This window comes from Cimex lectularius, unplaced genomic scaffold (genome assembly GCF_000648675.2).
Source record: "Cimex lectularius strain Harlan isolate CLEC.00 unplaced genomic scaffold, Clec_2.1 scaffold40, whole genome shotgun sequence".
NCBI classification, from domain to species: domain Eukaryota; kingdom Metazoa; phylum Arthropoda; class Insecta; order Hemiptera; family Cimicidae; genus Cimex; species Cimex lectularius.
The window spans coordinates 397,729-425,640 of record NW_019392652.1 but is presented as its reverse complement, the minus strand read 5'-3'; the positions used below and the strand labels follow the sequence as shown (position 1 = coordinate 425,640).

Sequence of the window (27,912 nt, the reverse complement as noted above, 5' to 3'; positions counted from 1 at the left end):
ACAAATTGTACATCTAGGTTTGATTAATAGACGTAGCTTGGACCTGTCACAGGTGACAAATGTGATGTTTCTAATCGAGTTCCTCTATTATAAAATTCCACTGTGTAAAACGTTTTATAGATGACGTGTCTGTAATATTCAACGTGATAATTTCAATTTGTTAAATTTTCAGTTATATCTGTTTCCAAATAACTAAGAAAAATTTATAAAATGTTCTGTATTAAAAATTTACGTTTATTTTCCCATGATTCTACTTATAATATTGCAATTTCCTCCCCGATCTGCGTATAGTGCATTCAATAAGTAATATTTTTCATGAAGAGACACAAAAGTGAACATTTTCTATAACCTGAAACGGTTGGTTCTAATAATAGCAAACCTTTCTCTTGGAAATAACGGGACAAGGATTCCCAATTTGAATAAATGTTTAGATTCTCGATATGACTCAATTATGCAAAATGAAGCCCCGCTCCCTATAATCAGCGATTCCCATCGGTGCAGTAAAAATGCATGTGTTCCGAACTCACGCGTCTCTTATTTTCCAACGGCGCTGAGTCGGCTGGAATTTTAAAATATCGGCTGCTGAGACTACCCGGGCATATGGTCCCTATTCCAACACACGAGCGATATTTAGAGCAAGTCAGGAACGTGAGTGGTTTTCATTAAGCGAGTTTATTTTTACATGGTCTTTTTTACACCATCAGGAAAATTTTCTTATATATTCTTCTCGGTTTTTATTGCTACTACCCTCGCAAAAAAACAAACGCGATGCTGAATTTGAAACGTATTGATTATACGCCAAATATAAAACTTAATGGTTAACCATTTTCTCCAGAAACGTTCTCTTTCTAGTGAATTTATTGTATACTGTGTCCAATCAGAAATAACTAATTAATTCCTGTCTTCAATCATAATATGTTTCAAAATCTCTTTAAAAAATATCCTTTTCTATTCCATTTTAACCTGATTTTATCAATTATGAAAAAGCAATTCCAAATGTGCGGGATTGTGTGAGAAGAAAATGAATAAATTACGACGAATATAAAACATTCAATTCTGTATAGAACTGGATTGAAAATGAAACTGTGGAATGAAATAATAAACGATTACGAATATTTCCTTGGATTATGATTATTAAAGCTTAATCCATACATATTTTAGTAGTCATAACTGACCTATTAATTATTTAAATTAATTATTTTTTTAACTAAGGTCTCGGTTGGGATGAGGAGTTGGTGTTCAAGTGAATCAAAATCACGATAGCACAACAGGTTAGAGCAGCTAGCTTTTTCATCTCTACCTAGGCCTCAAAAAAACCTTAATCGTAATTTAAATAATTAAAGGTTAACTTATCAGCTATGGGTTTTACATGCAACAGAATATCTGTCTTATTGATCGAACTGCCAGCATTATTTCTATGGCGGAGAAAATTTCACCGACCGATCTGTACGATGCGTATACGTTTCCTTGTTGTTAATAATTTTAAGTAATTGGATAGTCAAATTATAAATTACTACTATTAATTACATGTATATCATAGCTACCAGAGTCATGTAGCATACTGCGTCCTTAGAGAGATATTGTATTCGATATTAAATTATTTAAAATTATAGTAAAATGTATATATGTAGTAACTTAGTTACACATTTTTCTGCGTATCCAGAAATTAAAGAACTGATTAAGATCTACAAAATTTTAGACGGTATCAGAATTATTGTAAAGATTGTTATTTGCTGAAGAAGAAGCAGGGCTGCTTTCAAATATAGTATACAATACTATACATACAATAAAAATACAATACAATAAAAAAAGACAACTGATTGCAACTATTAATAAAAAAGTAACCTAAATGTTCTTTAAAAAGAAGCAATCTATTGAATAAAAACCATATTAATTTCACAAAAATTATTTAAAATCTACAACATATAGTGTTACACACACATAAACACGTAGATTTTCGTGGTGGTTTTTTTTTTAAATTTTTTATCGCTACTAAAGTTATGGGTATTAAGAAGACATGGTTTTTATTTTTAGATTTTGCTTTTTATTTATTTATTTATTTACGGTTTCCCAATTACAAATGTATACAATAAAAGTATTAAGCTTTATATAAGGTATTGGTTGAGACTTCGATCCACTCGGACACTAACTTCCCACCTTTCGAATTTTCCCTCCTTTTTGCCATTTTTTCACTTTTTTACCTCAACCAATACCTTATGTAAAGATTAATTAATCGAAAAATGTTATTCGGTCAATCGGACCACGAACTCTGGTGAATTTGAAAAGTATTAAGGTTATAACTGTACATAAATTTAGAAATATTTATAATAATACAGAAAACAATGAAATAAACAAACTATTTAGAATGAATAGAAACAATTTGAAAATGTATTAAACTACATAATTAACAGTTATTAATTATAATCAAATTCAATATTAATTATATACATGATACAATGTTTAATTTTCTAATAATAAAATTTGCTTAAACTGACATTAAATATGTCTATATTTTCGAAACGAGTTTAACAAATTTGGTATTCTTGGTATAAAAGTGAATTTGGCAAAATTAGTTCTACGGCAATCGACGGAGAATGTTACTTTACTTCTGGAATGATAATATGGAACATGAAAATTAATTCGTTTAAACAGTAATGGACAATCAGTTAAGGAATGTAATAATTTATACAATAATATACAATCAAAGAAATTCCTTCTATACAGAACAGTTGTCAATTTCAGATCCAACTAACGGTGAGTGTGGTGTATCTCTGTATTCTCCAAATGTTCTGTAATATATCAGCCGTAAAAATCTTTTTTTGGGCCACTTCTATGCGACTGGTATGAAAGGTGGATTGAAAGGAAGCCCAAAGCATTTGATAGGATATTTTGTTTTATGGAATGGCATACCACACCAATTATTACGTTTTTCTAAGGAATTTTGAAATTGTAAGCAGTCAGAAACAGAATTAATTTTTAGGAATATTTTTAAATCATCTGTAAAAAAGTAAGGTCATAATGGCTGGAAGAGAATCAGAGATATCGTTTATGTAGATTTTAAACAGAAAAGGCTCTAAGTGCGACCCTTGAGAAACCCAAAAGTTGCTACAAAGCAATGCGACAATACTGAATTTAATTTTGCTTTAAGCATTCGACCGTCTAAATAGGATGCAAATATCACTCGCTATTCGAATATAATTTACTAGTAGCTACGTAGTAAATTATCTAGATAGTCTTTCTGCTGTTATCAACACATTACATAAACAGAATAAAGCTAGCACAGTAAAACATAAGTCAACATATAGATGTTTCAATTGTTGATAAACCTTGAATATAAAATTAAGTTATGTAATATAGTAGGGGTATTCACGATGTTTGTAAGATGTTAACTCATGTTAACTCGAATAGAGAAATGTTCAATAAGATCGTGAAGCCCCTTCATTTCTTAGTATGTTAAATGTTAATTTTTCCGCAATGCCGCGAGTGGCGATTGATTGAACCAAAAATAAAGCTATAACAGTCCTTGAAGGCATGTTGTTGTTTGTTTTGGTTTTCTTTTGTGTTAAATTGTAAAATGCCAGAAGTTAATAAAAAAGGAAAATTAATCAACTCTTTCATTCAAATTGCATCTACTTCAAAAAGTACTAACAAATGACTTCAATTCGTGCCGACATACCTAAATTGTATCCTAACCTCTAACAGCCTACAAGTTTATAGGATATGGGATGTATCTATTATGAATGTCAGTGACAGGTCATAAATGAATAAAAGAAAGGTGTTGGTCTGTTTTCATTAATGCGTATTTTAGAATAACAATATATGTAGGCAAAAAAAATTAAATTAAATTAATTAAATTGTTAAACTGTTAAATTCATGGCTGCCATGTTGGTTACCTACGCCCTAACATTGGCTCTGGCCTGATAGATCGAGCAATGTTAACTGGTCGATTCTAACAAGTTACGTCATCATTTTTCTCGATCTAACTCGACCTTACAGTATTAACAGGGTTAACACGAACATCGTGAATACCCCTATTATACATACGAAAAACATTCCTCTAGAGGCATAAACTGAATTGTTGAAAACACACACACACTTACATATTTAATACATATATGTAAATAGAAAGTATAAAAGAACACAAACGATTGTTAAAACAGTAGATTGTATTATTAATTACTTTATTAATTAATAATATATTGTAGATTATAATTAATTAGTGTAATAATAAACTGAAGCAATCAGAACACAAACAGAATAATACTGCCTGTAAATAAAAATAGAATAGAATAAAAGTATTTCGTAATCATGTTAATAAAATCATTGTTACCAAGTTTTCTTACTTTTAATTAAAAAATTAATTACTTATTTTAAACACATGTAAGACATCAATTTTAAAGGTATAGCACATTATATATGCATAATCACATGTATTTTTCTGATATAAGTGTAGAAAGTTGGGTTTTCAGGTTGTTATTCAGAGTTTTTACTATGGTTACAGAGGACTAAGAAAGGATTGTTCTTTATCGATTGACGCGGCTAATGCACCGCACGCACCACTCAACCCTTGGCACATTTTTGACGAGCCGTTGGTTCAGAAGACAGCGAGGGGAATGGATAGAGAAGGGGGCGAATTGGCGTAAACAATACTGACAGGTCCATTATCCGTACGGGGGCTAAGTGCTCCAAATGTACACAATCGTACGATTACTATTGGATCGTAAAGGGAAAAGGAAGTCCGGGACCTCTCCTGCACCGACCTCAATATTCACCGTCCCCACTTACTTAGTACAGGTGGCTAAATATTTGAACTGGGCAGCCTCCAGCCGGCGGTCGATCTCAGTGTCAGTCGGGCGAGGAAGTGGTAGTTAATGACATTCTGGGGGTGGCTCTTGTCCTCATTAGCATGTCAAAAGTGTGTGGCATGAAAGTGTCCAGAGAACGCCATTAATTGCACTCTCCGACTATGAAGAACTTAGCCCGGGAATTTCCATTACTTGAAAAACATTCTAATGTCTCAGCAAATATTAACCGATTCCATGCAGTCGTTCGATACCCAACTTCCCCAAGTTTGAAACAAGTTACTCAACTTTCGCAATTGATTTAATCTCAAAATCATTCTTTCTCGCCATGCTGTCTCATATTATATCATCTACATATTCCACATAAACAACAAAATAAAACAATTTCCGCTAACCAACGTCAAGTTTAGCAGCGAGGATTTTTGTCTGCTTTTGAATTTACGAATAATAGTTAATAATTAAAAATGCCGACACCTTATTTGAAAATTGTAAATAAAACGGTCAACATCCATTTATAACATTTAAAAAGTAAAAAAGCATACGCCCCGCACCGGTGGCTGCCAGGTTAGAGTTAGGGATGAGCATCGATGGTCGATATTTAGAAAATAACGATTGTAGAAGATCGATGTTCGATGTTTTCAACATCGATGTTACTGTATCGATGTTTTTTACCATCGATGGTGGGCTGTCGAAGTTTAATAAACTTTTTCAGTTTTTCCTAATTTCCAATTTTGTGAATAGGGAATGACCCGTGTTCTTCTGATATGAAAGTGACCTATCAGAACCTGTCAGGAGATGTTGAATTTGTTGCCTTAGTGGCACATCTGTACCCACAGAACGATTATTTTCCAAAGCTGGATAGATTATTTCGAAAACCAGAAATCGTTTAGAGGATAAATTGGCTTTAAAGCTACGTTTTTTTAATTGCGTTCCGGAGAAGATGTGGTTGTGTTTCATCGTAAAATTCGGATGCATTAATGCTAATAAATTAAGGATATGGTTGATTTTACTTGCGTACATGTTAAACCTTTTACCTTTTATTTACATTTTTATATAATACAAATCGAAATGACAAAATTTTCTTCACTGAACAATTTAAACAAATACAAAATAAGATTTTTTCTAAATAAATTATTGTTTGTTTGAAACTAAAATAACATTTGCTTCATTGATAATAATAATAATAATAATTTAACTTCAAAATTACAGCATAAAAAAAGATAAACAAAAAGTCAATTAAATAAAAATTGTGATTTTCATGACAACCTTTTTTTGAGCAAGGGACAGCAGTTGGGCTTAGGTGGATTATGGATGTTTTCCAAAGTATCGAAGAAAAACAGGGAGGTATTTTGAATAAAATTCACACGCACAAAATACTTTAACAATAGACGTCTTTTATTTAAAAGTGGCAGAGAGATCTATATACAATTATAAATGAAACCAAAAGCAAAAATAATTCTTAATAAATGTTGTTAAAATACTAAACATAATTTTTATTAATCAAGTTCCTAATAAAGGTTCAGAAATGGCGAAATTTGAAAAATTAGCTTATGTTTCTAAAGAGGCACTTAAATAAAACTTAAAATAACGTATGCATATGAAAATAATTTGTGGTTTGAGTAATGAGTACTCAAAAAACCATCGATGAGTAGAATATTGAGTCGATGGCCGTACCACCATCGATGGTTAGCTTCCGATGTTTAATCGATGGTGACCATCGATGTTTTTTTTATCGATGCTCATTCCTTGTTAGAGCATCGACAAGGCGACTAATAATTTAAGTGTTAAGTTCGATTCTCAGCGGCTCTAATTTCAGCCGATAGTACCTCTGCTGTTGTGTGTTGCGCAAATCCCCTTAAAAAGAATTTTAAAAAATGCTACGGTATATTTTTATATAGAATGAACAAGTCAGGCTTTAATTCGTTCTCTGTAACTCACAATCAGTTCAAAATCGTTCATTATGGCAGATTCTTTATTGAGAATAAATTACTTTAAAGCATCTAGATATTTTCTTTCAAATTGCCTTTATTCCGCATCGTTTCTCTGAACATACATTTGTAACAAGTATATAACGATATATTAAAATAAGTACAGGGGTGCAGTCAATTAACCATAAGAAACCCTGTGTGCAGCTTTCTATAAATATATCCCTTTCTTCAAGACATAACAAAAATCATTTGGTAAATTCAAAATACCTATTTAATTTGCTTCTATAAATAATAATCTTTATTCTTGCCTTTCGGGCCTCCACAAACAGGCAAACTATTTCTGGAGAGCTAGAGTATATTGCATTACAATACTTTCAACGCTTTTTACAAGAATCTTTTTTAAAACAAAGCTATAAAAGGGAAATACAATATATTCATTGTAAATACAATTTTAAGTTATACAAATTATATTAATCATCATTTTTATGAATGAAAACAGCAATATTATATAGGCTCGTGTTTTTATTGTTTAAGAAATACTATTTTGAAGTTTTGCATTGATTTAAAATGATAAAATTTAAAACCGTTTCTTTGAAGGAATCGACGAAGAAACCGAGAGTGACTAGTTATTGATTTATATACGCTCAGTTCCGCATATGCATGTGCAAACAATAAATTACCGGTAGGCTCGAGAATCGCCCACCTCCATCTGTGTCAACCTCACATGGCCTATTCTTAATCGGGTAAAGATGACCCTTTTTCTAATAGTCAGATTCTCCGAGGACCACTTATCCACTGTGCTTCAATTCTTACATGAATTGAGGATTTTCTTTTAAATTTGTCCAATCCATGATTTTTAATATAAAATTATAGACGATTATTCAGAAATCGTGAGATGCGGTCTGGTGTGATGTAGGTTTCAGAAAAACATTTTCTTTATCGTGCGAACGTTTCGATCTTTATTGAGATCATCTTCAGGGCTCAAAGTGTTTGTCTTCTGTGTAATTGTGCCATTCTTGCGTGTCGTGTTGAGAGTGCCAGTGAGATTTTTGTTTTGAAACCTACATCACACCAGACCGCATCTCACGATTTCTGAATAATTATCGATTAACGCTCACTAATCACCACACATTATAGATGATATACAAATATGAACATGCATGTATATTTCGGTTAATTGCTAGTTATTTTTTACTATTACTGGGAGTACAAGGTTTTTAGAGTTGAGACAATCTTGACAAAAGATTTCTCTCTCTCTCACACACACTCTCTCTCTCTCTCCCCTCTCTCTCTATCTCTTTCTTTTTCTCTCTCTCACTCTCTCTCTCTCTCTCTCTCTCTGTCTCTCTCTCTCTCTCATCTCTCATCTCTCATCTATCTATCTATATCTCTACCTATCTATTTATCCTCTGTGATTGTATATATATAATAGCAAGCTAAGGATTTGTCAATGATAACAAATTTCTTTTGTGTTTCAACATTTTTTCTGAACATTTTTTTTTTATAAAAGACACACATAGTGCGGATTTTAAGCAAAACTTGAAAAATTGCATAGCAGCACGTAATTGTATTTGTTATACAGCAGATAGAAAGCTTTTCATTTATTGGAATAATGGAGGTAATTGGATTTCTGTTTGAAACAAAAACAATTCCGGATTAGGGTTATTTGACTTTTGCCATACTAAGCAACATCCTTTTCAGCGATTGAACAAAAAATACAATTATTTCCGGATTTGGTGAACGACGGTCTTTCGTTTGAAAAGCTTTCCTCCGTTAAATTAAATTTAGGTCTGAAACGTCGGTGAATTGAAGTGAAGTGAAAACACTTTTGAAAAGCACAAGAGAAAATTAAATACACCACTAAAAAATAATAAAATGAGCGTGGTAAACCGAATTTAATTGACTTAATTGAAAGGTTCTCAATTCTGGCCGTTTTAAGCTTATTAGTGGTTTGTGTGTTTGCCGTGTGGTCGGGAGGGAATGCCGGTGCTTCATTTAATGTAAGGTATTAACGTGGCGTGAAATCGTTTGTGGTGTATTTTTATTACGGTAAAGCCTCGGTTTAACAATCATTTTGGTTAATCACTTGACCAAAAGCTGGTTTTTTTCCAGAAGCTTGTATCAACTCATAAGTTTATCTATTTATTGAAACAATCCTGATGGTCTTTTCCAAATTTGTTCTGGTATTTTAACGGGGAACTAAAAAAAAAAAGTAAGAGAATCGTTGTCTGTTATTTCTGAATAAGCTTTGATAAGAAGAGTCACGGTTGCCCTAAGGTCTACTTTTGAAAGGATTGAATAAATTATAATTTATGTTCATATTCAGTATCCTTCCTGCATTATATCAAAGAGGAAAAATATACAATACGCAATGCTGAATCGCAAAATATAACATTTCATATTCGCAGGTGATTTAAGAACGACTTTTTCTATTTATAAATGATATTTTAGACTGAAAAGATTTTTTAACATTACGCAATCCCTGGTGCAAACGAGTACCATAAAGATCTCCATCAATTATTAAATTCTCAATATGCTTTTGAATTTTAATTCCCCAAAACCAGTACGAAAGAAATTAACGGTTTCCCCGGCACAATGCCCATGGCAACGTTCTAAAGGGAGGCTGATGAATAAAGTTTTTGTGAGTGCGTTTTATCTAAGGTGTTGGAGTAATTAGACGTTGCTGGAGGACGCATTGTTCTATTCCGCCGAGGACAAAAGGAGTGAACCTAATGAGAAACCAGAATACAGCGCGGTCTCGTCTTTTTTTCTCAAATTGCTCTCGTCACAAGACGAAGACGGCTGGAAAACGGCCGGGACAACTAAGGAATTATAAAAGAAATAGCAATCTAAGCAAATCTAATTAGGTCTCCGCTCCCTCCCAGAAACAAATTAGTTACATCCAATTTCAATTAGTTCTGCTCTTCAGATTGTTTGATTTTGCTCCGGGCCCGACCAGGCCTTTTTGCCCTCAAAATTGATCACAAGTTTTATTAACAAAAACAGCCTTTAACATTCATTTAACACCGCTGTTTAAAATTGCTCGCTCCAAGCATAAAAAAGTGTTAATAAACAATTATAATGGATGGTGTTTAGTGATCGTTAGTCAATGATTATTCGGAGATAGTGAGATGTGGTCTGGTGTGACGTTGGTTTTAGAAAAACATTTTCTTTATCGTGCCAACGTTTCGATCTTTATTGAGATCATCTGTCAATTAGAGAACTTATTTTGTTGAAACGCAGACAACACAAGGCCCTGAAGATGATCTCAATAAAGATCGAAACGTTGGCATGATAAAGAAAATGTTTTTCTAAAACCTACGTTACACCAGACCGCAACTCACGAACTCCGAATAACGATTATAATTTTACCAATTCATACAATAACTTACCGGCAGGCTCGAGAATCGCCCACCTACATCTGTATCAACCTCACATGGCCTATTCTTAATCGGGTAAAGATCACCCTTTTTCTACAAGTCAGATTCTCCGAGGACCACTTATTCACTGTGCTTCAATTCTTACATGAATTGAGGATGTTCTTTTAAATTTGTCCAATCCACGATTTTTAATATAAAATTATAGACGATTATTCAGAAATCGTGAGATGCGGTCTGCTGTGATGTATTTATTGAGATCATCTTCAGGGTTCCAGTGCCAGTGAGATTTTTTTTTTCTGAAACCTACATCACACCAGACTGCTCTTACGATCTCCAAATAATGATTGACTAACGGTCACTAAACACCACACATTTATAAACTATGTACAAATAATATAAAATGAAGATGTATAAATAATATATGAGGTACTATGGATAAATAATGTAATTTTATAATTTGCTTTGGTCGATTTGGATTTTGCAGGTTATACTACAATAAACATGACAACATTTTTTAAACATAGAGTATTTGTCATTAACAATATTTCTTACTTTCTAATATACCTTACCAACGATAATAAATAATAAAATGAAAAAAAATTCTTAATTTATCTTTAAGTGGTGTATTTCTATTATAAATTCAAAGAGAAGTACACTGAGTGAAGAGGATATTCTTTATTTGAAAGAAAATAGCTTTGGGTGCTGAAAAGTATATTGTATTTTCAAATGTATTGCGAGATATATATGCAAAAGAGATAGAGAAAAAGTTCTGGTGGCCTTGAATTAGTGAGATCAATTACGAAATAATTCGGTATCCCAAACTCAGTGGACACTCTCAACACGACTCACATGTATGACGCATCTAAACGAAAAAAAAAAACAGTTTGAGCCCTGAAGATGAACTCAATAAAGATCGAAACGTTGGCACGATAAAGGAAATGTTTTTCTAAAACCTACGTTACACCAGACCGCATCTCACAAACTCCGAGTAACGATTATAATTTTACCAATGATCCGAAATTGACATTGCCATTTTCTTACCGATAGACACCCGGCTTATAATTTCATTCAGTCGTATATTTCACAGATTAAGTAGTAGTATTACATCATAATTTTACAACTGTAACCTTAGTTCAATACGCTTATACAAACTACGACGCCAAATAATAATAATAATAATAAATAAAATACATCATTATTTTTATTCAAAGATTTTCAACATAAAGTGGTCAAATTAATAACAATAATTAAATAAATGCTACCGGGTAGAGCCCCTGATCAATAAAGTGTAATATGTAGGGCATTTCTTATTTGCTGTAAAATGTGTAAACGATGTATCCTCTTTTTTGTACTATCAGATCCATTAAGTAACTAATTAATTAATTACAAGGCAAGGTACGTGCGTATGACCGTTCTCACCCGTAATGTGGCGATCCCTAATGGTACATGCCAAAGCACAACAGACAACGTTGAATTCTATGCTGCTTCAGTGGATGATCTAGAGATTACCGTGTGAAAATGTGTGTGTGCGCGTGCGCGTACGTGTGTGTGTGTGTGTGTGTGTGTGTGTGTGTGTGTGTGTGTGTGTGTGTGTGTGTGTGTGTGTGTGAATGTCAATAATCGCTAATTAATACAGTTTACAAAACCTACCAGTATACTAAAGGCTAAGTTCCTCAAGGACAAGCTGAAAAGTAGGTACGGCTATACTCGATGAGAATCTGATCTAGGTCGTATTAATTCAATCGTTAAAAAAACTTCGGCGTGGAATTAAGAAATTTTAATTTTATTGTCAATTTTAAAACGAAAATCCGCTCCGTATAAAACGAGTTGTACATTTTTCGGTCATATATCTTCTCTGTAGTACTAGATACATCCTAAATTCATATACATACAAACCATTCCAAGCCATTGAGGGTAATAATAGGAGCACTCGGGTACGTAGGAAATATCGTACTGCATAATGAACTGGGCCATTAGTCCAGAATTCAATGGGTGCATTAATCAATGGCCACGCAACTAAACATGACAACAAAAGCAGCAGCCTAGCATACCACAGTCAACATTAACATTAAAAACTATTAAATAATAAATCATAGATCATCATACAACTGTTACTTTTCATTTGGTCTGTAATGATCATTTTTGGTCTGCCTCTCCTGGCTGGTCTGTCTTTTTCTGGCATTTCCTTATCTTCAGTGTTGGAAAATCACACGGAGAAGTTCAACTTCACTCGTTAGTTTTCAGTAACAGTTCAATTGAGTTCTAATTAATTTTTTATGACCTTTTACATAACTTTACATTAAACATTACAAGATATAGTTAATACAGTCAGTCATTATGACAGTTCATTAACAAACTTTAGACAGCTAATGGGCTGCACAACGTGCCTCTGTATATTTCTCATGTTACACAAAACTATGATAGTTATGAAATAACGTTATCAATGTTTAAAGCAAGAAAATAAACTAATGAATCTATTTGTTTGAAGTATTTTAGTATAATTCCAGAAGATAAAACAGTTTGATTTGATGATTTATCTTTGAATTTATTAGAGCACGTTTCAAAAGTGTTCAAATGAAATATATTAAGTTGGATTAAACGGTTTGTTGAACTGAAATGGAATATGGACAGCGTAGTTAGCAACCTCGGGGACAGTTTAGAGCAAACATTTGCTGCAGGGGTGGGTTGTTCACCCGTTCCGGGGGTGCTAATGCAGTTGGGCCACGCTAATTTTCAATCTCCGGTTCGCCCACTCCCCATGTTTCGTGTCCTCTCCTCCATGCAAATCCAGAACATAACTCTGTCCTCCGGGAGAGGACTCACATTAGCGACACCCCAACCGGAGAGGCTCGTCATCATCATCATCAAAAAGTCGGCGGCAATTGTAGTGAACGCAAATTTGCAATGACCCCGCCAGCCGTATGATATCCGCATCGTTTAACTTCAGAAATTTCCCCAGTGGCTTTCCAATACTAGACTATTGCAAAAGCTTGAATGGAAATTTTAACTGTATTTCATGTATTATTCAACATAACTATGGATTTTTCATATCATTATGTTTTGTTAAACAAATAAATTATCAATTCGTTGTAAAACCTTAAAAAATTATGTAAATTTAGCACAGAAACAATAAAATTGCATTGTTAAGGAATATAAGAATCTCATATTTGTCAAGATACCAATAATGCCATGGGTTCGTTACTCAGATTTGGCGTTGGGATTTTCCGATCTCCTCTTCTATATGCATTAAAGTATTTTATCTAATATACAAAATCAAAAATGTAATGATTAGCTAAGTGTTTGTCTAAATGTGAGGACATCAACAATGCACATATATCAACAGTAACAAGTGACATAACCCTACTGATTACCATCATTACCATAAAAATCGCAGAGGCTTATATTATGGCTCAAATATTATTTACTTGGCAAGCTTATAAATTATTAGAATTGAGAATGTGAGCAAATGTATCAATCCACCGGCTATCACACATCTGCAGCACTATATAAATTGTTGGTTCTTTATTCATTGGAATAACTCGGAGCTACTGATATTCCGTAGCACACCATTACACGAGCAAAAATAAATCATTGAATACGTTAATCAAAATATACCATATTTACAAGGCTCTTTTATTTATCTAATCTTCGAATTTCTCACGATACGTTCAGGTTCATACAAATTCTATGAACTGGTAATCATAAATTCTAGGAAGAATCTTTCCTCTAACCTCCAATGCCAGGAAACTACATTGATCAACCCAATGGAAAACAATATAAAGAATGGAATGGGAAACCCACTGTTGAATCTAAATTATCATAAGAATGAAGACCCAACCATAAATTGATACAGTTCCTGAGTAATCATGGAAAAGTAAGGGCATATTTATACAGGTTCAATATTTCAGATAATCCAACTTGAACCTGGTGGGTTTTTGGATAAAGACCAATAACCCATAACCATGTTAGGAGTGGATTGTTGCATCTGTACATTTAAGTTACAACATGGCCTATGGCAGACACTGATCACTCTTGAAAGCTCACTCTATTGATTTTCAAAAGTTATTAAGTTATTAAACTTAATGTGGTGTAATATAAAATAATATACTAATTGAACCTACACATACAAGTATATAATTATTTGTACCTTTCTTTTTATAAGCCACTGTTTCTTAGTATGAACATGATGTGAACCTTAATTATTTATTGGTTGTATAAAAGACAACTTTTTTTGTGGTATTTTGGTTTTATTACTACATATTATAATGGTCATTTAGCGGTACCAATGACTGACTCTATCTTCAGCCAAAATATATCCCAAAAAAATTTACATTTAAACTTTACAAATTATAAAATAATATACTTGTTTTGTAAATAGGTTTTATGTAATGTTAGTGTTGAATGCTAATTCATAAAGTTTTTGGAATTTTTTAGCTGAAAATGGGCTGCTGACGTATATTGTAATAATAATAAAAACAAAATAACAAAATTAAACAAGAAATTTAAAACATTAAATTCAAAAATTGGCAATATAATAAACTCTCAACACGACACGCAAGAATGGCACAATTACACAGAAGACAAACACTTTGAGCCCTGAAGATGATCACAATAAAGATCGAAACGTTCGCACGATAAAGAAAATGTTTTTCTGAAACCTACATCACACCAGACCGCACCTCACGATTTCTGAATAAATATAATAAAAATTAAGTTCGTTAATAAACTTTTAAACGTCAAAAGAACGTGTTTTATCCCAATCAATAAATTATTTATATCTTTGTTTATTTTTTTAGTAGTACTTCAGCCATCGGTTATACGTTATAATACAAAATTACGAAAATCACCAAAATTTATTAGGTCGTTACATACGTTTTATTAAAATGAAGCGTGTGGAACATGGTGAAGATTAAATGAAAAACCTCTAATTCTGCCTCCAAGCAAATTTTTGTCGATTTAGCTGACAATATCAAATTTGTAACATGGTTCTTGCAAACATTTCAGTTATTAAATCAAGATTCTTTTCTATCCTCTTTCCTAAGCTCAGGGGAGAATTCTGACGATTCTAATTGAAAAATGGCACAAGAAGAAACATGTAAAAAATTTTTCAAACGCTATTAGAATGTACGTTATAATAGATTGGTACATAGAAAAGATAAAAAGGAGTTCTTTGGAGACTATAATTTTGTTCTTAGTCGGTAGTTTCAGTTGTTTATTTGTAGGATTTTTGCTATTTGTGCTACATAGTTTATTGTTCCCATTTATCTTTGCATCCAAACAGAGCGGCTATTGTGAAAATTCTTGTTTCCCAACACACCTTATTGCGTCGAACGCGCAATGTTTCAACCTCATAAGTATTTTCAATAACTTAGGTAATCTGCAAAATTGCTTTAAATTAATAACGACTGAGGTCGTTAAGATTTAATTTTCCATAGAACATGCAAGTATAAATCTTCTTAGTTAATCACCATTGTGCGTTTAATATTTTGTTTAGCCTTATGAGTAATAATGTTTAAATAAAGATTCAACGTTATCCACTCAAAGAATCATCTGCCGTTGAAAGTTTAATGAATTAATTATCATTGTACGTAAGCCTAATAGGAATGATTTTAATACAAATAATAATTTAATGATTTTTTCTAAGCCCGAATAATCGCCAAAACCCACCCTCAGCGATCCTAAAAAGGAAAAACGCTCATTACAAGAACTTAGAAGTCCGGCAGTGAACGGTTAAGACTATCGATTCAAATGACTGCGACAAAGGGCAAACATGCTCCAGTTGTTGGATTATCACGGCTCAACGATCAAAACCCTTTTGATCATCCTTTTCGGCTCTACAGTTTCTTATGCTTGACAAGTGTGAACAGGATCTATATCGTCTTTCACGGGGATCAACCCCCCCCCCCTTTGGACGTAATTCATGTATTATCGCATTATTAGATGTCTACTGAAACCTTAAGTTATTAATATATACATTTATTTAAAGTTTAATGTTAAGATATTTTCATCCCTTTCGATTTCTAAAGGAGGTGTACCGATGGGTTTCCCGATAAAACCACATAATATTTTATTAGGGAATGAAGTTATTAATGGATTGGCCAAAGAAGGGTAAAAAATATACCAAATTGCCAATTTCTATCAGTATCAGTTTCATACAAAACAACCGTAATTAAGTCCTGTTGTGAATGCCACAAAAAAAGTCACTAACTACTAAAAAAGTTCTTGTTTATAAGCTGATATAAGTTTTAAGATGTTTCAATTATAGGTCCGTCCTATCCAGGATAAACACCAAATTTAAATAGAATCAGTAGAATGCCCGTCGTCAGAGGCAATAAGAAGACGATGTACTTTGTCTCTCTCTCTCTCTCTCTCTCTCTCTCTCTCTCTCTCTCTCTCTCTCTCTCTCTCTCTCTCTCTCTTTCACTCTCTCGCTCTCTCTCTCTCTCTCTCTCTCACACACACACACACACACACACACAAACAGAAACCATACAGATATTTCAATTTGTATGTTGCCCAAGTAAAACTAACAGAATAAATGTTTTAATCAATTTTTTAATAATCAGTTAGTTTATCAATTTATTTACTCGTGAATTTTTTTCTTTGATTCTCCAAGAGTTTGATATTTTAGATAGACGGAAATCTGGTCCCCAATCGACTGTCGGTGGAACTATGTTTGTCAGGGATTGTTCTAAGAGGGCTCTTATCGATCCGAGCCCCAGTTTCAGATTTAGCGATAAAGATGCGAAGTCTTGCCCGGCTCTTGATACGGCCGAGGATGAAACAAGTTTAAATCTATTTGGCGACAAGAGGCCGGCCGAGAATTAGCATGCTAACCGCCTACAAAGGTTCAGTTTTACAGGAAATTAAAGCGTTATCGGGGTTTCACGAGGGCGGAGAGCGAGGGCGGTTGGATATTACGGAAAAGAGGAGAAAAGAGAGGTAATCGTGAGAATTTATCCTATCTTCTCTTATCGTCAAATGTTTAAATTCGAAACTAAGCCAATCTCAGTTATTAACCTAACCGTTTCTGTTCACGGCAGCGGAACAAAAACAAAATAGAACCCTTAAAAAATAACTTGCACATTGTACAAACCAAACCCCTGATGATAAAAAGAAACAGAATCTCATAAAAATCGTGTAAATTCTCATATTTATGTAAATTTATGTATAATTTTATTTGTTATAATTTATGAAACATTCATTATCTTTCTTTCTACAGTTCTGAAGATAAATGATATTGTCATAACCTGTTACATGTTCAAATATTTAGAATCATGCAAATTTCCAGCCCCTTAACTATTCCTACAATAAATCGTTTACCTCGATCGTTAACATAACAAAACGAACCAAAAAACAAAGTCGAACCCTTAAAACAAAACGTGAGATTAATATATACTAGCCTAGTGACAACAAACATAATAAAAATATAGGCTATCTATCATAGCTATCAGCTATCTTGGAGATATATATATATATATATATATATATATATATAGAGTCACGGCCTGTAAAAATGATACGTTAGAAGATAGTTTCTCTTCTCTGTGTAAAATTAAACTTTTTTTAATATTATTACTAAGCTTTTTGTTTAAGGTCATGGTTGAGATGAAAAAGGTTGCCAGGATAGAGATTCGAACCCATGACCTTCGGCTCGATACGCCACTGCTCTAACTACCTAAGCTATCATGAATTTGATCCACTCGGACATAACTCCTGCTTTCAACCTGCAACCTGTTTTCCCACATTTTGTCATATTTTCACTATTATTATTTGGTCGATCGAACCACGAACTCTAATGGATTTAATAAGCAAAATGAAGTATATCTTCACTAAAGCTCTCCGTGGCCATTTCATTTGTCGACGAGTATCGATTAGATTACACGACATTTGAAAAATGGCAAAAAGGAGGGAAAAAATTCAAAAGGTGAGGTTGAGATGGGTAGTTAGTGTCCGAGTGGATCGAAGTCACGATAGCTCAAATGGTAGAGCAGCAGCGTTTTTAGCCGAAAGTCGTGGGTTCGAATCCCGCTCGTGACACTGACTTTTTTTATCTCAACCAATACCTTAAATAAAGATTTTTGATAGAGCTGCTATCGTTTCCATCGTAAACTCCTTCACAAAATAACCATATTATTTAGGCTTTTTATTCAGTTTTTTCAAATTTTGATCAAACTTGAACTTAGAATTGCAGCCACTATTCGTTGCGTGAGCGAGTTGCTAACGGCCCTTCTCGCTTTAACGCGCTATGGAATTAAATGGTTCCAGAATTTATTGCCTTCTTCGGATTAATTCGTAAGACGGTAGAAAGCACGTAGTGGAATGCATTTAACCCGAGGGGATATAAAGTAGAACAATAAAATAGCATCTAAGCAAGTAAAACCAGCCTGCTTGGTGCCAATGGAGCCTAAACTAATAAATGACGAGGAGCCGAAGGAAATTTCTCAGTAGTAATTGCATTGCATGCTTTGCATATCTTTGTTCCCATCTCTTTTTATACTTACGTCTTCGTTTTTTCTGTTTCAGATGCTAAACGATGTTAACGACGCTATCCACGACAGTAAGTTTTGTTTTTCCTAGTTCAAAAATGCCTTATTTACATTGTCACCGAGTAAACATCGTATTTCTTCCTTGAGACTATTATAAATCTTTCAATACAAATAATCCCTTGTAAATAGCCCGCGCATGTTTAAGTTAACGGCAAAGTTGAAATGTCAAAGTACGAGTGCCTACGAGGACACATTGTAACAAGGTGACCAAACAGTGAACCTCGTCAATATTACCCTTGTAAATAGGGAGAGAAACGGGCGAGTAAATAATCTCCACACAATTCAACATTCAGTTCATTCCGACTTTACACACTAATTTTCTTCTTTACCATTCATGGTCTGGATGTATATTTTTATTCTTATTTTTCTTGAGATACTTCGATTTGTCAATACATAAACCACAAGATCATTCTACATCAACTGTACATACACGAAAGTTCGTTATAAAAAAAGTTACCCTAAAATTATATGAGATTTATTTTGCACAGGCTGTTTTTTAAAATATGATTTTTCTATTTATTTCAGAGCAAACTATCTAAAGCTAGAACAAAACAGTTTTCCAAATTTTCCATTCATTAAATATCGTGCAAATCGATTTCGAATTTCTATTCGAACACGAAATAGTGTATTTTTAATGAAAAAATATAAGAACAAACTAAGAAAAGGGTGAAGCGAGATCTAATGGTATTTAATCTCTTATATTTCAATTTTCTGTTTAAAAAAATACTATAAATGTATATACATGAAATATAAATAATGTACACATATAAATGAAACCTAAGAAAAATTTCTACTAAAAAACTACACTGGGGAGCAAGAAAAGTGGCCTCGGTTTATTTTTCGTAAATATTTCCAATCGTTATTATTGTTATTTTTTGTTGTTTACAGGATATTTTTAAATAAAAACGAAAGATGTAGGTAAATCAAAAATTAAAATGAGTAGAACCAATTATCCCAAAAAGGTTGCTATGGAAGGAATGAATAAAATCTTTCAATTAATTAAATTTTATGCAAGATATTGGTTGAGATAAAAAAGTCAGTATCACGAGCGGGATTCGAACCCACGACCTTCGGCTGAATCTCATATAATATCTTTAAATATCGTGCTAGGTAGGTAAAAAATGGACTGCTTTTTGAGCATGTTTGGCATAAAAATGGGGTCATTGTCATGCATAAAAATGAAATCGTCGCCAATTAGTGGCATATAAGGAACAACTTCTGATAACACATCTTCAATGTATCGCACAGCTGTTAGGGAACCCTCGATGAAGAACACGTTAGTGCGACCATCCACAGAAATGCCGTCCCAAATCATAACACAACCACATCCATATCCTAGAAAATGTTGCGTGATATATCGCTCACCTGCGCTTCTCATAACCCTCGTCAGAAGAGTATAAACGAAGCCCCACACCCTAAAACAAAATTTTAATTCAATCTTGCTCAGACAATTGATGTGATTTCTTGCGAAACTCAACAGCATTGTCAGAAGTTCTGGACCAGTGGCAGGCCTTCTCGCACGTAATCCAGCTTCTAAAAATCTTCGACTCGCAGTGCTCAAACTGACATTAACATTTCTAACTTGTCGAATTGTTTGATCTCGACAGCGATAGAATACGAAGTACTTTTGAAACAACGATCCTCTCTCTGAGATGTAACACGATGGCGACCTGATCGCTGCCTTCTTTCTTGAGTAACGATTCTCCAACAATGCTATGATTCTAGCCGAATATGTATCACTAAAATCCATCACTCAAACAGTTTCAAACTTAAAAATGGTACAACTTACAAACATCAAACCACCAGAACGTTGTAAAGCAGCTTTACAGAAAAACCAACAAAAAAGGGATTGACTATTCAAATATTTATTTACAAAATTTAATTGTAAACACGGTGGAAGATTTTATCTGGGTTTTATTTATCTGTAATCATTTAAAACAGACCAAATATTGTTGTAAGATAATCAAAGAATGGTTGTCTTGCAAAATTAAAAATATTAAGAGTGCCACTTTTTTTGCATCACAGTGTATATGAATGATAGATAAAAACCATACTTTTTCACTGTTCTCATTGAGTGGGTTTTCCATAAAAATTCCAGTGACTTTCCCATTTGCCCATTTGGTATTACGTTGAGTAAAATATTGATTGTTACACATTATATTATCTTGAAGTAATACGGTTCTTTACATGACAGTGTTAATGCCATGGTAAAATAAATAAAATTGTTGAAGGCAAATTGTCTTAAGCGTACAAATAAACGAGTATATTGAGTAATAAATGAAACACAATGCAATATTTGTATATTTGTTACACGTATGTTCGAAAGTGTGTTTGCATTTTTATTTAATTATTTTTGTAAGTTTTATAGGATAGATGAAATATTATTAAATGTTACAAAGATAACAAATATACTGAATAATTTGGGCGCTCTCCACACGACACACAAGAATGCCACATCTACACAGAAAACGAACACTTTGAGCCCTGAAGATGATCTCAATAAAGGTCGAAACGTTGGCACGATAAAGAAAATGTTTTTCTAAAACCTACGTCCCACCAGACCACATTTCACGATCTCCAAATAATCATACTGAATACTATTGAACTGTTATTTTAGGACAAATGTGATTTTAATTGTTAAATTATTTTTGAAATTCAGAAATTCAAAAACAAATACTCGAGTTATACATTAAGTTTTTTTTGTTCGTTTGCGTGGTGTGTGTGTGTTTGTGTGAAAAAGAAGAGCATAATTATGCAGTACTTTATATCTCATTTTAACTTAAGAGTTTTAAATGTTTTTCTAATGTATAAATTTGATTTGGTGAATGGATCCGATAGTACACTATAATTTCTGTTAATTAAAAGTGAAATTCCATTCCAAAGCAACGTTTTAGACAGCATTAAATTGACTTTATCCGTCCTTCACCTTTGAACGACCTTTTGAAGCCGTTTGTTCTTGTTGAACCCGTACCCGCAATTTACATCACCCTTCGATGGCCCGTAGGTTTTTTTTTTGTTTTTTTCTTGCTCTCCAACTTCTCCTAAAACTCAAGTCCCGCAGACTCCACTTGACTCCGTTGAGCTGACTAAGGCAAAAAGGTTTCACTAAAGCGTTGCCCTGACTAAAGCGATTTAGTGGGGACTGAGAAATCCAAACAAAGAACCTTCGTGTTGGGTAAACACACGAGCACGTTTTGATGTTTAGATTGGATGGCTCCAGGGCGGAGGACCCTCATTTCATAGACTTATTCCCGGAACATGACTCAGGCCGCGCAGCTCTCTTCCACAAAGAAGCAAATGTATTCGGGCAAACGTGAATTCCCCTTTTGTGCAGGATAACATTAGGACAAGTTGAATATCGTTATCGTAAAATGTTATTTATGGTCTTGATAGCGACGGCCTTTCACGATACATGAGGGGTTCACTGATGTCGACTCCCGTCCCAGTTCAGATAATTTCGTCAAGTATACTCTTTTTTATTGAGGTATTAATCAAAATATGTTATTTACGGCCTTGATAACATCGGGCATAAAAAATACAAATTGAGGGGGATATTCAATTGCATATGGCCAAACCTGATTTTCTTGTCCAGTACACAAATTTTTATAAAGCTAATACATAAACGTGGTTACTCACTAAAACATCATTTTTACATGTTATATAATTCTAGTTAAATATACAGTTTAAAAATTAATAAATTTTGGATTTATACTGGTATGATACCAAATCAAAGTAATTGTGCAATATAATGGGAAATGATCGTTTCTCAAAACTTGTGTTTGTAACAGTCATAAAAATCTGCCTTCAGTCTGTGTATTAGAAGTCAAATTAAAACCAACAAGCTTATTTTTATTTCATTTAACCTGGAAAGGTCATTTAATAGGGAATGACAAAAAATTAGATTTACAGAGGTTCTAGAAGTTCTACTGTGATTTTCCAGTTGTTAATATGCTATTTCTTTTTCTATATTTCCCAAATTGAACCGAAATTTTGTTGAAATCATGAGACACATTCTTAATTATTTTCAGTTATGTCAGTAATAAAAAAAACTGTAAACCCTAATCAGCACCTTTATGTGTCGTTGAATTTGAAAGATGTAAAAACAAACGACCGACAATTTAGACAAAAGAACGCACTAACAATTACAAATAATAATAATTGTATTTACGAAAAAAAACATAAAAAAGTGAGAACATTTTTAAGGATAAAATAATAAAAAAATAACTAAAATTAAGCCATTTAACCAATCAGGGCATTTTCGCCTGTCACCTAAAAGCAGGGCTTGTAACAGTTGGCAGAGGTTAAGTCAGTGAACAAAATTACTAAAAATTAAATCCCATGAATTATGAAGCTGTAAAAGACAAAATAAATGAAAGAGAAAAAATAAAAATAATGAAGAGAAAAAAATAAAAATAAAATAAAACGCAATAAATTCAAACAAAGCTAAAATAAAAATTAAAAAAATACAATAATTGCCATATAATGCCAAATATCCCACAAAAGAAGTTCAAATTTATAATTACATTAATTATAAATTTAAACAAATGACCGACCATTTAGACAAAAGAAGGGGCGTCGATGGCCGCAACGGTTTAGGCGTTGACACGGCGTTCATCACTTTAAGGTAAAGGTCCCGGGTTCGAATCCTGCGGTCCTGCATTCGAACCCGACATACTTACAAATGGGCTTTTTTTCAAAAACACCGGCACCCTGAGGATTGATATAACCTCTGCTGTTGCGACCTTCGTAAATAAAAAGGAACTAACATTTACAAATTCATTGCATTATTTCTAATACTACGTTTTGCTACTTTCAAAGTAGAGTCAAATAATTGCTATTTCTTGAAACGATTGCGCTACTAAAATTTGGATTAAAGAGAAGTATTTCCAAATTTGACATTCCAAAAGTTAAAAGGGAAGCCTTAGCTCACTAGGGTTTTCTGGAGTACTTGGAACATCAACAACAATAGCAAATGGATATCGAAGATGTTATAAAATGAAATCTTTTGTTGTTGAAAATCATAATACTAATTAATAATGTATATAAAATATGTTAATTTGCAGAAATAAACGCTAATGTAATTAATAATTTTAGGTATTGCATTAAATTCTGTTTATAATCATCTTTATAGAATAATGTTTAATCTTTTAAGATTATTAAGTCGTAAGTAAGTGAAAATTATTGTAAATGTTATAAAATAAAAAGTTTTTGTTAAGCAATCACGTTTTTCATGTTGTAAAATTAATCATTTTTGTACTTTTATGTATGAGGAATGAAAACGGAATTATAAATCCATTTGGTCTGTTTAATTAAGAAATGTTCTTGTAGCTGAAAAAAACGCACAAATCTGTGTATTAATATTTTGTTATATTTCGTACATTTTAAACGGAAAAATGTAGATTTAGTAATTAAATCGTTTTAAACCTTAAGCCCTTTTCTGATTCAAAAGAGGGTTTTTCAACTCCACAATAAAGATACACATAAATTTCGTTTTCAAGAGCGATAAAAGCATCGGCTTTAACAAGATCCAACTAATTGCCTCCTTTTCTCACAGATTTACACCCAAATGTCCAATTCGGCCCGTCGGATCGCGAATGGCCGGGAGGAGCGTGAGAAAGGCTGTGAAGCCTGTCTTGACCTCGATCTGATAAAGGCTACCTCTCCCATGGAAATGGCCTAGTTGTTCCTCCCACTAATCCTTATCTACGTACACACGACACAGGAGACAGCGAGATGATCTTCGTCGAATGAATAGAAAAAGTTTATTCTTTAACTTCTGCCCTAAGTCAGATGCTGGTAGAAGAGTTCAGTAAATTGATTTTGCTTTCACCATGCACAAATACTGTTTGTTGTTGAACCGATCTCATTTAAATTGCAGTCACGGCCTGTAAAAATGATACGTTAGAAGATAGTTTCTCTTCTCTGTGTAAAATAAAACTTTTTTTTAATATTATTACTAAGCTTTTTGTTTAAGGTCATGGTTGAGATGAAAAAGGTTGCCAGGATAGAGATTCGAACCCATGACCTTCGGCTCGATACGCCACTGCTCTACCTACTACTAACTACTCTAACTACCTAAGCTATCATGAATTTGATCCACTCGGACATAACTCCTACTTTCAACCTACAACCTGTTTTCCCACATTTTGTCATATTTTCACTATTATTATTTGGTCGACCGAACCACGAACTCTAATGGATTTAATTAGTAAAATGAAGTGTACCTTCACTAAAGCTCTCCGTGGCCAGTTCATTTTTCGCCGAGGCGCGAATAGATTACACGACATTTGAAAAAAAGGGCAAAAAGGAGGGAAAAAATTCAAAAGGTGAGGTTGAGATGGGAAGTTAGTGTCCGAGTGGATCGAAGTCACGATAGCTCAAGTGGTAGAGCAGCAGCGTATTTAGCCGAAAATCGTGGGTTCGAAACCCGCTCATGACATTGACTTTTTTATCTCAACCAATACCTTACATAAAGATTTTTGATAGAGCTGCTATCGTTTCCATCGTAAACTCCTTCACAAAATAACCATATTATTTAGGCTTTTTATTCAGTTTTTTCAAATTTTGATCAAACTTGAACTTAGAATTGCAGCCACTATTCGTTGCGTGAGCGAGTTGCTAACGGCCCTTCTCGCTTTAACGCGCTATGGAATTAAATGGTTCCAGAATTTACTGCCTTCTTCGGATTAATTCGATAGATCAAATAACCTCTTTCAATTAATTAATTTTTATGTAAGGTATTGGTTGAGATAAAAAAAGGAAGAAAAGAAAAATGGCAAAAAGGAGGGAAAATTCTGAAGTTGGGTTGAGATGATTCTGAAGTTGGTGTCCGAGTGGATCGAAGTCACGATAGCTCAAGTGGTAGAGCAGCGGCGTATTTAGCCGAAGGTCGTGGGTTCGAATCCCGCTCGTGACACTGACTTTTTTTACCCCATACCTTACATAAAGATTAATTAACTGAAAGGTGTTATTTCGTCAATCGGACTACGAAATCTAATGGATTTAATTATTATGATTATTATTATTAATATTGTAATTAACCCTGAATACTTATCTGTTTCGGTATTGGTTTAATCTCTATTCTAATTTTAAAATTACAAAGAAATTTTAAATCACGAGTTTCAATAAACTTTTATCGCTTCATCTAATTCCAAAGTTCCCTTTTATAGTCTGGCATTTCGTTTAGATGCATCGGTATATCGATTGCAATCAGATCACCCTTTGACTTTTTGTCTCTCATTTAGAAATTAACCGATTGAAAAGTAGTACTAAAAATAAAAGCAGAAGTAATATCGTTTATTACATTTATGTAAAGCAATATGATATAACACTCGGTTTGCACTGTATTTTTTTCTTTTTGCAATTGATATTAAATTCTAAAAAGTCCTGGTGGATTCAGATGATAATATTTTATATTCAGATATGCCCTGATAGATGTTTCCAACAGTAATTTTTCGGAGGTGAAGGTTAATATATGGGAAAACAACACAAACGGGAAAGTGATAATAAATTACTGAGTATCCGTACAACTGGCTCAGAGACTGTAGAATAATACGGTTTTCAGTGGGACAGTTAACTCAGAAATGAGTACGTTGAAAGATTGTTATTTTAGTTTACGACCTACAGGCGCGACGGATCGTTAATAATGTTTGACTCTTCAGAGCATATTTTATGTGTGTACTTTGAGAATGGTCGTCCCAACGGCCGCGGTTTTCTTTCCGGTAACAATTTTCCCATCGCCCTGTTGAAACTCGGCTTACGTGTTTGTTCAGAATCTTGATCTAGGTAGAATTTATGCTACCTCTTGGAGAGAGGAGTTCTAGAGAACGCATTACGTGGAGTGTCAGCGTTAGACGCTATATGCTCATCCCCCATACATTTTAAGCAGTATTCAAATGAAGCTGTTATCCCTTACTCAAGCTCTCTACTCCTAGTTACTTCAGCCTTCTAAACATCCTAATTTGATCTCTGCGCATTGTATACACATACAAATTATAATATTGAGCTCGCCTCGGCATAAGACTAATTCTAATTTATGCAAGGCTACTATTGAAGAGAACGTTGATTCGGCCAGAATCCGTATCGCCCCCTTGTCCTTTGCCGGAGTTAAAATGTTTTTAGATAATCCTGAAAAACCAATTAATGAAGGAGTTTTTGTCAACCAAAAGAGGAAAATCAATCTCACTGCTTTCCGAGATTGTTGTGATTGGGTGTAGAAATCCAATTGGATGGGAGGGAAAGTGGAATGAAAAAGGGACCGGAGAGAGCTGATTAGTAATGATTAGGGCATTGAGAGAGGGGGATTTGGACAATAAAATCAATTATATACCTTCGTTTAGCTTCCTATCCTTTGATTACTTCATTAATACTACTGTTATTTCTTTTATCATTTTAACCAGCAAATGTTTTGCGGGTTCCTTTCTTCGATATTGATTTTCCTTCGAATAACATTCCATCTGAGGTCGTTAATAAATTTACGATCCCAAGTTAATTTATATTCGCATAAAAGCCAAATCATGCCGCTGTTGTTAAAATAATAGGACATTAATAAAATTTCACAACCTGTTTTTTTATAATTATTATTAACAGCGCAGTTAAACTTTTAATTTTTCTGTCATGAATAAGCCGTACAGTCCCTGGGCCAATAATCCAATTTTTTAAGTATAACGATTTTATCTTAATTTTATTTTCATTCCTTTGTTGCACGAATTTAAAATTATAGACAGGTTCTTTATTTAAAATTTTAAATTATTAAAAAGCTTGTCTTCTCTTAAAGAATATAAAGAACAATTTTATGTAATACCTTGGGTTAGGAAAAAATTTAAATTCATTATTCGAACCCCCCCCCCCCAACAAAAACTATTGCTTTTTAAGCTAACTTGTAGTGTTTGATTGATTGATTTATGTAAGTTCAAATCTGTACATACATACAGATACATACAGAATTAAATTAGAAACACTACTGGCGAACGGAGGACAGATCAGTAGAACCGAAGTTAGGTCTGTCGGCAGCCAGGTCATATTTTAAGCCCCAAACCATGGAGTTTTGAAACTTAGACGCACTCAAGCTTAAATGTTCTTTCCTACTTACATACCATTCACACGGAGTGGGGGAGTACTTGATACTCCTCCTTTACCCTTTAAACATATTACACTAATTTAACTGAGAGATGATGATGACCGGCCGTAGCACGCTACATAGTCACTCTAATAAATAGATTCACAAAACTAACAAGAAGTATATTCAATAGAA

The 27,912-nt window shown here is 33.4% G+C and overlaps 1 long non-coding RNA gene across 1 annotated transcript in view; it reads left to right on the top strand.

Moving 5' to 3' along the window:
- Nucleotides 1-27,912, top strand: part of LOC112128462 — a 135,703-nt gene that overhangs the window by 53,324 nt on the left and 54,467 nt on the right. The window contains exon 3 of the long non-coding RNA XR_002911031.1: nucleotides 18,637-18,670. This is a non-coding gene — a long non-coding RNA (uncharacterized LOC112128462). The remainder of the gene's footprint in view (nucleotides 1-18,636; nucleotides 18,671-27,912) is intronic.